The sequence below is a fragment of the Pezoporus flaviventris genome, unplaced genomic scaffold, assembly GCF_033815535.1.
Source record: "Pezoporus flaviventris isolate CSIRO_AGI_PZ_B2104156 unplaced genomic scaffold, CSIRO_AGI_Pfla_v1 ptg000013l, whole genome shotgun sequence".
Taxonomy (NCBI): Eukaryota; Metazoa; Chordata; class Aves; order Psittaciformes; family Psittacidae; genus Pezoporus; species Pezoporus flaviventris.
Window position 1 is genome coordinate 14035226 of NW_026892561.1, and position 14461 is coordinate 14049686.

The following is a 14461-nucleotide window of genomic DNA, read 5'->3' on the forward strand; positions in this document are numbered from 1 at the left end:
CACATATGCGTCTGATTGGTGACAAAGATGCTTAGTACATTTTTAGTAGCCAAGAGGAAGGTAAAATCTTATCATAGTTCAGCTTGGAGGGCATTTCTCAAGGCAAGTTTGTCCAGTCACTGGCTTCTGAATAAAAGCTTCACACAATCGCAGAATTCTAAAAAAAACACCCTAAGCAACAAGCCAAACAAACAAACAAAAACATATCAAAACCCCCAAGTAATTGAAAAACTGATTACTATGAGTAGAAATTATATTGAGTAGCAACAGGGAAGTGGTACCCCTTGATAAACCGGTCAGATTGTTAATGGAGTAATACCTCTAATTTAGATTCTCACCCTTCATAAATGATGTTGAAAAATCAGCTCTCATGAGAGTGAGTCCAGGGCCTGAGAACCAGAAGTGTAAAATTCCTGAAGAGCATGCCCCAAGAAACCAAAGAAAGAAACCAAAGCTATGTAATTTTGCCTATCAAGAGACTAAAGCTATGTCATTTACTTTACAGGTGGATACAAAGTAACTATTTCACATTCCATAAGTATGAACCATAAAGTATGAGTACACAACCCATTTATGAAAATAAGATTATTTGAAATTTACAAGAAAGAGGTTCATGGGGTAGCTATTGAAATGAGATCTATCAAGTTGCTTTGTAAGAGATTTTACTACTAGAAAAAGTAAATAGGGAACTCATTCATAAAAGTGAAAGGTTTCCATCTCTTCAGACTAACAGAATACTTTTCTTAATAAAGTATGCTATTCTTCACTGTGCAGTGTTTACTTAGTGTCACTCTTATGTGAATGTCACAAACGACATTGAATTTGATTAATGTAATGTTAAAAGTTTGGCAAAATCTGAAATACCAGTTCCCTGGGAAATGTCAGGTACAGATGAGATTTTCATGCAACATCAGAAAAAAACCTTCAAAATAAGAACTATGAGGTTTTTATTTTACTGGGTAATCAAAATGCTACCTTTAGTTAGATGTAATAAAAAAGCAATAATTAAAAGAAATCTTGTCAGTTTCAAGAATCACCTTTTTTTTTTATTAATTATTGATACTCTTGACTACTTTTTTTATGTTTTATATAAATAACTGTCAAAGTAGCAGTTTTTTCAAGATGTGTGTGCTGGTTTACAGTGTGGCATTTACTGCTATTGTTTATTGTTTTCTAGATATCAGTAAGAAAGTTTTGGCTTTTGGTTTGACTATGGGTTTAAATATTAATTAATTATTATTAAAGTAAATTATTTTCAATATGAAATATACTGAGTATGATTAGAATTTTTAGACTGAAATTCTTTGTATATAAAATTCTGTTTTTCAATGAACAAACGTATGTAGAAATAAAGGTACAGGCACTGTATATAAATGCAAAACCAGCCTTCCAGAACTCAGTTATTCATTTGCACAAAACAGAAAATTTTATAAAGCTCAGAGTTACTAGGCTGTAGTATAGACGTCAGAGAGATATGCAGCTTTTAAAATTTCTTTTTATCTTTTTAAATGATTCATCATTTTACAGTTATTTAAAATGAATTATTAGCAGAATTATGTATAAAACTTCTTATAGACCTGATTCAGTTGATAAGATAGTTCTATGTTGAATCATAACTGAGTAAAGATTGCAAAAGCAGAAGTGCCACACAGGGGATGATGTAGCTTGATGAAATGTAATGCTTGTCATAATATGTGAGAAGAAAAAGAGATTGGCTTTGGGAAAACAGGATCAATTTGAAACAAATGCATATATACTGTTATTTATAAGTTGACCACATTCTGTATTGTATCACCTTAAAAAATAGAAGCAGAGAATACAGTAAGGCCACCTTTAAATCAAGCCTTTAGAGTAAAACTACATTAAAAATATATTCAGTTTTAGTGATGAGTGGGTTATCAAACATACTCTGGCAGGTTATACCAGCCTCTGAGACAGGCGGTATATTATGTAACCTGTGGTCACCTATTCAATGAAAGGGAAAGGGCACATTGAAGAAAGAAACATACAAACAAATAAAGTCAAAGTATTTTTAAGCAGACAAAGACAAATAATAATAAAAAGATTGACACTAGAGAAGGAAAGAAGAGGGCAGAGGGTTTGCAAAGCCAGCATTTCTATACACGCTAAGGTGACTTTCAGTCTTCTCAGTCTGGTACACTTAATTCATTTTCTATTTGTTATTCTATCGGCAACCATGCTCCTACACCATGCATTTGTCAGCATTGAATTGCATTTGCTTCATGTCAGAAAACCATATATAAAGGCTTTCTACTATTTTTTTGTTGTCATTCTTTGCCACAGCTCTGAACCTTGGAGTATTGAGTGTGCAGGGAATATGGGAACAACTATGGGTATATTTTAAAGCTTCATCAAAGTGAGGAATGTTGCCTTTGAACTCATCAAGGAATGATTTATGTGTGGGAAGTTGGTTTGTTGGATCTTTTTTGCTTTCCCGTAAAACTTTATCCTTTCCAGTATTTATGCAAAAAATAAAGGACTACCTATTAATTGGATTTCTTTAACTTTCTAAAAGATCCTCTAACCTCAGAAGATTCTATCTATATAGAGCACCACTTTCTAATAGTACCATGTTATTTAGTGGAAAGTGTCTTTAATTCTGAATTTGAAAACCAGCAGGGATTTACGTGGTTCCAAAGACTGTCAGGTCACCAGACATCTTCTGTGAACTTGTTTGTAACAGGCCTAATAATGAGCTAGTCTGTTATTAAGAATCAAAAGACAGTAAGCAAAATCCTTCCCTCACTGCTATCAAGAATTTTGTTGCTGTCTTCAGAAGGCTCAAATTTTTCACCCAGTTACATTTTTTGCAGACGCAAAACCTGCATTTTTTTATTACTGAATGAAAAAAAGTTTTGTTTATTGCATGTAGAGCTAGCCTTGTGTTTCAGGCCATGTTAAGGAATGATCAAAACTGACAGAATAAAGAAAATCATAAAAGGTTATATCCTCAGCCACTAAACCTACCCAATATTCAGGAACCAAGGTATATTAACTCACATGAAATTACTCCCATTTGACTACTGCCTGTAGTGGAACTAATTCAAGTATCTCCATGTGCCACTGCAGACTCAGTGTAGAGATGATGTCAAAGAACTTGATATAGCTCTGCAGTACCCTCTATCTTCAGATGAAACTTGATGTGCAGAGAATATTGAACTGCAGAGAATCAAGCAAACTCCTGTTTTCCCTTTGGTTGTAAGAAATATGTCAGTGGCTGTCATACACAGCATGCACAGCAAATTCCAACTTCCAATTTAGCAAGCTCATAGATTAGCTCAGAAGTTGATTCTTCTTGTGTAAAATAGGTAAAATCAATCAATGATGTAATTGGGATTCTTGAGTTGACACAGCCATCAAACAGAGATACCACACTCAAAGGATTTCATTACAGTAAAGGAAAAAAATGTTTTAAAATTAAACTGACTCCTTTAATCTTCACTAAACAGTCCCAGTATTTCAGGTGCTCTGAGAATATCTAAGCAGTCAGTTTAATAAATTAGATCTAAAAATCTTTTTATGATAATGAGTTGGATCCATTCTATCAGAATCTTTCCAGATAGCTTTTTTTCTCTGTAGTTCCTAAACTTTGGTGTTTTCTTTAAGAAAGCCTGAATGTATGGAAGAATAGAAATATTGATTTCAATAACTATAAGATTTGAAAGTATGCTACATTCAATTTACTAAACTCAGACTTCCTAGCAACTCTGAGCAGACTGCAAAAATGTGATTCTGTTTTTAGGAGTGATAGAAATAATCAATGAAACCTAGATTTACTTTTTCATTGAAATAATTGCTATTAGTTCTTGCAAATATTTAGTAATGTATTTAGTACATTAATGTATGTAAGTATATATATACATAGGACATACATATGAATCATAGAATCAAAAAGTAGTTTGTCTTGGAAGGGACCCTTAAAAACCATCTGGTTCCAATCATAGGAGCTACCCATAGGCGGTGACACCTTCCACTAGATAAGATTGCTCAAAGCCCCATCCACCTGACCTTGAACACTTATGGTGTATCCACAGTTTATCTGAGTGACCTGTCCCAGTGCTTCAGCACTATCATTATAAAAAATTCATCCCCTATATTTAATCTAAATCTACTTTCTTTTGGTTTAAAACCGTTGTCCTTTAACCTGTAACTACAGGCCTTGGTAAAATGTCTCTCCATCTTTCTTATAAGCCCTTTATATATTGAAAGTCCATAATAAGTTCTCCCCAGACCCTTTGCTTCTCCATGCTGTAAAGGCCAGGTCTCTCAACCTTTTTGCATGGAAAAGGTATTCCAGCCCTCTGACCATTTTCATGGCCCTCATCTGGACTTTCTCCAACAGTTCTATGTCTTTCTCGTACTGGGGACCCGGGAGGTGGTTACAGATATGCACAATATATAAAAATATATGGAAACAAACTTATACCAGAGAAAAGATCTGTGGTACATATATATACATATATATATGTAATAAAAATAAACATAATATCTTTTCTTCAAGATGGTGACATTTGAAGAATACCTTCTGAGCTTGCTTCTGGGATTAAAAATGCTAAGTAAAATGTTAAGTTAAACAGGTATATAACCACAATGTAAGAAATAAATGCCTCTCTCCCCTTACATTCAGTATGAAAGGTAAAAACAGCAATATGATTTTTAATGTTCATTAGGTTGGAAAAGGTTTTAAAGTGTCCTTTGCACCTGGATTCTCATCAGTTCAAGAAATAGCTCTAGGTTATTTATGCATGAGATATCACTATTTCTCAGACTTCCTGATTAGTATTTTCTTCATTCCTCCAGATCACATCATAGAAAATATATGCAGTACTTTCATAAGCAATATTTGCCCTGATAACGATGTTTGTATTTATGGGGTCCCTTAAATTGCATACCTAACTTCCATGAAAACACATAATTCCCACTTAAATTTGTTGTGGTCTTTCACAGTAGATATACTAAATGTATGGGATTGTAAAGAACTAAGAGATTTATCTATAAGTCTCATAAATTAATCTCCACGTAATAATTGTTTAGATTTCAACTCCTGTATGAAATGTAGGATTTATTTATTTTTCCCTGAAATAAAATAACAGAATCATATAATGGTTTGGGTTGGAAGGAACCTTAAAGATTATCTAGTTCTAATCTCTTTGCCATGGGCAGGGACACCTTCCTCTAGACCAGGCTGCTCAAAGCACCGTCCAACCTGGCCTTGAACAGTGCCAGGGATCTGGCAACCACAGCTTCTCTGGGCAACCTGTACCAGTGTCTCACCACTCTCACAGGGAAGAATTTATTCCTAATATCTAATCTAAATCTCTCTCCCTTAAAGCCATTCCCCCTTGTTCTGTCCTTACATACCCTTGTAAAATTCCCTCTCCAGCTTTCTTGTAGGCTCCCTTTAGGTATTGGAAGATTGTTACAAGGTGTTCCCTAAGCTTTCTCTTCTCCAGGCTCAGCAAGCCCAACTCCCTCAGCCTGTCTTCATTGGAGAGGTGCTCCAGCCTTCGGAGCATCTTCATGGCCTCCTCTGGACTCACACGAGCCCATGTCCTTCTTGTTTTGGGGGCCCCAGAGCTGGACTCAGTACTCTAGTTGCAAGCATATATTGCTGGGACATGATGAGCTCATCAAGCAACACCCCAAGTCTTTCTCCTCATGGCTGCTCTCAATAAATAAAGCTAATATATATATATATATATACATATATATATATATATATATATAAAAGACATTTGTGATTCACACTGCAAGTAGCATTTTCTAGAAGCTCCTATCATTAGTGCTAAAAATACTCTACCATCTGTCTCCTTCTCTATTCACTCATTTGTTTTGCTGTCTGGAGTCATGCCATGTACTTATTGAAGAAAGAGAGAAAGTAAACATAAGGAATGTAGATATCCAGATATTCTGCAAACACTCCACCTTCTGTCTTCTGTCCCCTGAGTAAGCTTCTTTTGCATGAAATCACATGTTTTGATGATGTATACCACCAGTAATGACACAGACTAAATATAACTCAAACACCAGGTTGCATCTTCTGTCAAATTGTTTATTAACTAGCGCATGAAAAATCTTCATTTTCCTTTTCAGCTTACTATGGGGGGAGAAAAAAACAGCAAAACCCCCAAACCAAACCCATAAAACAAAAATCAGCAACAAAAGCTCTCAAGGTTTTATGCTTTTTCCAATGTTTTATTTGTCCTTCTGTTATGGACACATCTTTTCATAACTATCTTGGGCTTCTTCCTCTTCATAGGTTGTTTAATAACATCCATATGAAAACTACTGCAGGGGTTAAACAACATGTTTCAAGCACATAAATCAATACGTATATACAGTGGATACTAAGTTGTATAAGAATTAGCTGAATAATGTAGAAATTATGCCATGTTTACTTAAGCAATTTAAGAAATCAAGTGGATCAAATTTATAGATTTGCAGGTTAAAAAAGAAAAGGAAGAAGCATTCCACTGTCTGGTAAGATCTCTTGCATTACATGAATAATGAAACTGGTTGTAGTGCACTCTAAATCATCAATCCTGTATTTTCTGACTAAATTAGAATAGATGATTTTAGAATGCCATACTAATTCAAGCAGTCTGAGTGACTAAGAATACACGTTACATCTTGGTTAGGATAAATCATGTTGTTAAAAAACAACTCCCCACATTTTTCTTTTAGTGTTGATTCATTTTATTTTTTTTCTTTTCCTAGGCAAAAACACTCTACTCAGGAAGAATTCAGTGGAAAAATACAATGGATATATTAAGATTTTTTTTTTTTATACATGGTTTATCAGTACATTCTTTTCAATAGCAGTGAAGGGAAGATGATACAAACCTGTAAGAGTGAGTCTTTCTTTCGGCTTCACTGGGGTTTGTATGTTGGGGTATGCACAACAAAAAATATATTGGTAGCTTAAAAGCTGAAATTACTCTTGCTGGCTTCTTACATGGCAATGCAAAATAACCATTATGGGTGCTAAAATACAGAAAAATAGAAATATATGCATAAGTATACACACACACACATATATACATATAGGTTGCAAATTTTCAGGAAATAGGGTCATTTTTTACAGCATAACATGGATTACTTCTAAGGTGTATAAGTAGAATTTTCCAGTCCTTAACCAGAATATCCACAAAGGTCTTTAATTGCCTGCTTAGTATCTTACTAAAATTGTAGTCAATAGAACCAGTTCAAAATGCAGTCACATTCCTGACTCATCTGCCTGTATTATAGCATAGCTTTCTCACTGGCTGCCAGACAATTACCCACCTCCAGTTATTTCATCTGTCCGCAATAAGTCAACAATGAACTTGGTATTTTAAAAAGTTACATCAGTGTGCAGCTATTTGATCCATAGTACAGGCAAATGCCACTATAGCAGAAATAAAAGACGACAAAAATGCGGATAAACCTTTAAAAGTAATTATTTATAATAGATAGATACTCTTTTTTTTTTTTTAACTTCTGTTTTAGAAACCTTGATTGGAATTCTTAGGTTTCAAAACTGTTGGAAACAAATAGCAATTTGTATTAGAACTCATCTCAGAAGATATTGTGATGATGTCACAATTTGGTATTACTTTCAAACCTGCAAGCAGTTTTTTAGAAACACACTTAAAACTAATCCCTTCCTCCTGTAAAACCCTGGTCTGGCAGAAAAACACTTGATAAGCCTTGAAACACAGGAACATGACCATAGCATAAATACGAGGTTTTCTCCGTTAAAGCAATATATTTGAGAATCAGCAGAGCACTTGCAGGAAAGATGAATATGTAGTGATAGATGAGAATGTGTGCTTAGAGTGCGCTAATGAACAGCAATCCATTAGTGTAAACATATAATTTCTCAGTCATTACCTGTACATTAACATTTGATTTCCTATCTTGTCAACATCAAGTGGAAACTAAATGTAGCTGGAGAAAATTTGATTTGCATGACTTCTCAGTAGAAAAAAAAAAAAAGATAACCTAAGTCTTAAAACAAGCATTAAAAAGCACATTAATTTTTACCCTACCAAGAGGTGTTCTGCTGAAGGTTTTGGTAGTGGACTGCTTTATTGGTAGGACAGCTTGAAATATGTCTGCCTTCTGCATGATCACTGAACCTTATTTTCTGTTGCTGATTCTCTTTTAACCTCCTCAAATACCAATTCCTTTACAGTATCTGTAAAATAAAAGTGACAGAGGTAAAAAATACTGTCTAACGCCAGTAGATATTGAAACTGTGAAGACAGATATTTAACCTAAGACCCTGTATTCCTGGGAAATAATCCTACCAGCAATGAAAGTGAGTAACAGATAGGATTACAAACACTGAAATTCAGCTGCTGAAAATAAATGTTCATAATAAAGCCTGTAAGGAAAGTATGAACAACTAAACATGGGGCTAGATATTTCAGTACATTTCACAGGACAAAACCAGCATTTAATATCCCAAACTCTCCAAATTTTTTCCTTTCTGATGGCAACATGTATTAAAGAAGAGTTTTTTAATAAACATTTACTCTTTATGCTCTTAAGCCCCTGTTTCCTGGCTGGCACAGTTGTAGTCTTTACTAATTTACATATGAGTGTTTTTTTCTTGCAAGCCATTGGTGCAGATTTGAAGAAGGCTGGATATCTTGGGTATGAATGGCTGAAACACTCAATGACTCTAAATAATTAAATTTTAGTTGTGAAAAAAGCTTTTTTTTTGATGATGAATATGTAAGAAAATCAGCAATAGTATTATATGTACCACAACCAAAAGAACTTTAAAAAGAAATGCTTAACTATGTTGTATATATGTCCCATAAAAAGGACTGCATTTCTCTGGTTAAAAACTGGTTTTAAGCTCCAAGAATGTTAACAGTGAATCAAGAAATGCCAAAATTTGCACTGTTGTGTAATTATTGGTACACTGCAGAATAATTTCTTGATAAAATACAACTTTTTGAACAATACCATCCCATGGATATTTCAATTTTCAGAGAAAATGTTGGTAATAATTAGATCCCTAGAGAAGTATCCCTAGAAAGTTTTATATTCCCCCAAAACAGATCAAGAAAAAAACCCAGCCTTTTTCTGCTTTCTTTTAGATTTATTTTAATGCTATTTTATTTTTAGTCTAATTTCATTGTGTGGTAAACAAAGGGTTTAGAAATTAAATTATTACTATTAACTTGTAACTATTTAATTGAGAATTAAATTAACTACTTACTTGTGTATATTTGTAGAATGCCATGGAAAAAGTTTCTCAAGTTGGTTTATTTCGGGGACAGTTATTAAATACATTACTGCTACAATATCGGATAATGAATTAGTAATAAAGAGTTAATGACACTCTGTGTAAAATTTTCTAAATAGGTCGTCGCAGCCATGGAATTAAATAATTAAATGTTAATAATTATTAAATAATTGCTGTCAAGCCTTTAGAAACAATGTAGCAAAACATGGATTTAACTGCAACTAACTGGTATTCAAAGTGCTTAGAAGAAAAGGAAAAATATAGCTGTTTCACACCATAATGCATACAAACACCTTCAAAAGATGAAGATCTTTTGTGATTACATTGAGGTGTGATTTTTAATATTCTTTTTCAAAAAGATTATGCCACTTGAAAGAAGACTCTTGGGGCTCAAACAGAAATACCCATGTGGAAATTACTCATACAGCAAACCTCCTTCCCAGTACACACTGTTCCCACTCCACACTCTGACAGGAAAGCAAAATGCTTCACAAATGACAAAACCAATGTGAAGTGGAGATTCCGAAGTGAAAGAACACTACATAAAGCAAAGAAAATGTATCATATGCATGAGAGGAAAAAAAAGGTGAAATAAAAAAGGAAAACTGAAATCAGAAATTAATATTACCACGAAATATTGTCAAAAAAGGAAAAATTTTCATCTTTTGCATCAGTTACAAAGAGAAAGCTGGCAACTCTACCTTCATATAGTTCCATTTGAATCAAAAACAACTTAGTTTCCCACAAGTTTTCAGTGACACTGTGTCACAAAGAGTAGCAGCAGTGTAAGATTTGTGATCTCTGTCTCAAGCAATAAAGAAAAAATCACAAATAAAGCTAACAGAAAATATGCTGAATTAAAAGCTAGTTATTTATAATGCTTACAAATACATGGTAATGAATGGTAAAAAAAAAAGAACTACTGACAAATTTTTTGTATATTCCAGTCATGGCTTGACCTTCAAAACCTGAGATATTTTTCTTTTTATAGATTAGTTTTTTTGTATCTTCACTGAAAAGAAATTTCAATTATTTTTAAAAGTTAAATTGAAGATTAAATAATGCTTGGAATTAGTATTTAGGAATTCATATTTTGTTTAGCTAATATGATCATTTAATATATTTCAGTCCTCAGAAAATATCTGGTTTGTTTTGAATAAAATAAATCTTTTTCAGATGACACCTCTGAATAAAAAAAACTATCAGATATTCAGTGGAGGGTTTTTTATTCATTAGAAGGTGGAATTTTTCATGAAAAATTTCCTAATGGTTCTTCTTTTAAAGGAAATATTTTTCCATCATTTGAAATGATGGAAAGGAGACAGCAAGCCTGACATACCCTCTTTATCTGAAGATTAAGAGAGTGCCTCTTAATGTAAAAAATATTTCCAACAGTAATTATTTTAATTTATATCATGGAAACAAAATCCTGTGTGAATTTTAATATTGTTTTAATACATACTTGTAATAAGATATTATGAAGAGCTACGCTGGATGTACACAAGGGAATAATTTCTTTGGTTTATAATATTTAATGAATGATGTTCTTTTTAACAGAAAAAATGGTACTTTTATGTTTAAACACATAATTTATATAAAACATTTCTTTTGTTCACTTCTTTTCAGTACTGCTATCAAGTATTTATCGTATTTGTAAAAGTAAATTTTTCAAGCACCTACGTACTTCCTATGGCAAACTGCACAGTTATAAGTCTAGATCTTGTACCTAGTAAACAAATCATATGACTTTCTTGTTGAAGAAGAAACATGAGTTCAAACTCACTTTTTTAGATTTATGGTATTTTTCAATGTGATAAGAATTCATAACAAAAGCATGGCAGACCAAGTCTTAAAATTTTCTGAATTAACATATTTCCAGTAATATATTATATGTCAGTACAGAAGAGTTAGTTAGAGGAAGCATCAGAAAAAAAAGACAATGTGAGACACATTTTCTGTGAAAAATAATGGGAAGGCTAAGAATTTATTCAGTAAGTAAGAAAATGAGAAAAAAAAACGAAAAGGTTAAAAAATGCAGAAGGTATTGTTTGTCATTAGTAAACTGTTGATGAATAAGAGCATTGGCTTGACAAGTGTTTTTTTTTAAGCTTCATGGAAAAGGCATATGCTAATATTGGTGAGTGGATGGTTTAATCTGCTTTTAAATATTCATGTGAAATACCTTCATGTGACACATCACATGAAGTAACATTACTGGAAATACTTGAAGTGTAGGCATGAAAAATAAAAAAAAAGAAAAAAATCAAGCCAAAACCCATAACCTAAAAATAAGAAAATAAGCCTAAACTCCAGGACTTCTTAAGCTGCAAAAAACTGCTCACAAATAAAAAAAAAAAAAAAAAAAAAAATTTCTCCATCCTTCAATACACATAAGCAGAGGTGCATGCCTATGTCAAAACCCATTGAACAGAAATTTTATCATATTCAATGACTTCAGTCTAAGATAACTTACTCAGCTTTGCTGCATAAACCAAGCTACTGCCTCTCTTTTATCTCTTGAATAAGAATGTTACTCCAGAGCCTGTGATTCACTCCATGAACAAATTCTGTGAACTCATGCTAAAAACAACTAATTTATTTTTTTTAAAAGGTAAATATGCAATAAGAACCCACTTTTAGTACTTTAAGGAAAGATCCTTATGCACAAGACATGAAACTGATAACAAAGCACGTCTTCAGTCACATATCTATCCATTTAGTATGACTTTCACAGTCAGATTAAAGTACAGCTGTCTGAGGTCTGAGTACATTAAACTATAACGTCAAAGAATAATGATTAGTAAGTTAGTATTCTTCCCTATTTTAAACCTGTTCTCCTCACTTTGTTGGCCTGCAGCAAATTAATGGAAGGATACAACCTTTTGGCATCTGAAAAATTTTTTTTTTTATGTCATTAACACTATATTTTGAGGACTTTTTAGTGTTTGGACTAATGTTTATGTTTGTTTATCCTTTGTTTTCTTATTTTCTACTAAATATTTTAACCTCTTCATTGGTGAACGTTAGCTGGTTATGCAGTCCTACAGACATTGCCTATGAAACTGCAGGAAACTGTCTATATCTATGGCTTACATGAGGTCTAATAAGAACTCGTCACAAATCTACAAACTATTATCTAAGTATTCCATGCTACTGTGCAAATATTAATAAATGAAGCTTTGTGACATTCAAATGTCATACAGAGGGTGGTTCAGGAATGTTCAAGAAAATGAGTAATCTCAGATTGTGATCCTGTGGAGTTCTAATTATAAAACGTACTTATTATTTTCTGTAACATTTTATGATATAACAGTATTTGGAAAATATATTAAGAGCATGATATTTACTGAAGTGAATAAACTTTTCATATATAAAGTAATTTCACTATAGGTTTTTGTGCAAAACAGAAAATTCAGAAGCAGAGAGTTAATTTCTTTAGTAAAATACCAACCTAAATCTATTTTATGAATTTATGATCTTTCAACATTAACATCTTTATTCAAATGAGAAATAAAATATACAGCTTCTTCTAAAAATCTCATTTTTTGTTCCCTTTTTTATTACAGTCTCACGTTTCAGTTCTTGAGTGCCATTTTGCTTTGTCTGTGTTACAAATGGTTTGCCAGGTCATGCTTATCCTTATGTCACTCAGCCCTATTGGTTCATGAATAATTAGTAAAGGATATACATTGTATTACTTTAAGGTATTAACACATGTTTGTGAGAATTTTTGTGCAGTTGTGGTGAGTTGATCTTGGCTAGCTGCTAGACACCCACCCAGCTGTTCTCTTACTCCTCCCCATCCCTGTAACAGGACAGGGGAAGAAAATTATCTCAAAAAACTCATGAGTCAAAATAAAGATATGGAAATCACTTACCACTTGCCACTATGGGCAAAACCAATGTGACCTGGGGAAAATTAATCTACTTTATTACCAATTAAGTATAGAGTTGGATGGTAAGAAATGGACAAAAACTAAATCACTTTCCTCCCACACTCCCTTTTCCAGGCTCAACTTTACTCCTTCACTGTCAGTGCTTCTACCTCCTACCCTCCCTAACACCATCTCTCTGCCACTCCTACCTTCTCAAGATTTTTCCTTGCTCAAGTATTGGTCTTTTCCAAGGGCTACAGTCCTACTGGATAAACCTCCTCCAGAGTGGCCTCTTCACAAGCTGCAGTTTCTTTCTAACTGTGTACAGTTTAACTTGTATCTTATGAAACATGTAAAATACAGAAATTACTTATACAGATGACAACAGCTGCAGCTGGGCTAGGTGATCATTATAAGTCTTTTCCAATTGTTCTGTTCTGTGCTACAGTCATTGCACTGATGTGCTACTGTTTCTTAACATTTCTAGAGTCAATTTCTGGAATGCTTACTCACAATAAATAGCATTTTGATGTATAGTATATGAAGAAAAGAAATAAAGTTACATGAAGTCTTACAGAAACCTAGAACATACTAGTTTCTTGAAAAACACAGCCAGCTCTCATAAGTTGTTTCTAATAGTTTCAATAAAGTTCAGTTTTATTCAGATTCTTTTTCTCTTTTTATAATTTTAATTTCCCATTCCCTATGAAGGTGAGATTCTAACCTATCCAAAAGACTAATATAGTTATTACAAGTATGGACTGCTTTTTCTGTGTTGATTATGAATGTAACCAGGTCATAATTATTGATACTTACTTAGTCAACTGTTCTAACAGTCCTCCCTCATTGGTTGCTTTTTGTGATTTTCTTAGTTAATCATTGATATTCTTATTATATTTGCATTTTTCAAACAGAATATTGCAATAGTCCTAGCTACATATGATGGTTTATTTCTAAACCGCTTATCAAAGGTATATAAAAAATTATGCCTGGTAAAAATGTATATTCAAATATTATTTCAGTAAATATTTCACAATAATTTGAATATCAAAACCAATCTGAAAGAAAAATCAAAGATTACTGTTGGTTTATTAGTGGAAAACATATTCATAAATCATATTAAAGTCACTGGTATTCTAATTTCTCTCAGTGCAAATATTATCATATCATTATAAGCAATAATCCTGTAAATTCAGTAACTAAAAGCCTCACAATTATAAATATATTATTTATTTTATTTTGTATTATTTATTTTTATTGCTATCTTCCCTTTAAAGAATGAACCAGAGAGATTGAACCACAGGAAATCAATGATAATGTCAAA

General features: G+C 32.9%; 1 long non-coding RNA gene across 1 annotated transcript; it reads right to left on the minus strand.

Moving 5' to 3' along the window:
* Window positions 1–6136: 6136 nt before the first annotated feature.
* Window positions 6137–10017, minus strand: LOC133268177 (uncharacterized). Its single transcript, XR_009742971.1, has 4 exons — window positions 9964–10017; window positions 8052–8200; window positions 6865–7005; window positions 6137–6309 (listed from the first exon to the last, which is right to left on the minus strand). It is a non-coding gene; the product is annotated as an uncharacterized LOC133268177 (long non-coding RNA).
* Between the last annotated feature and the right edge of the window lie 4444 nt (window positions 10018–14461).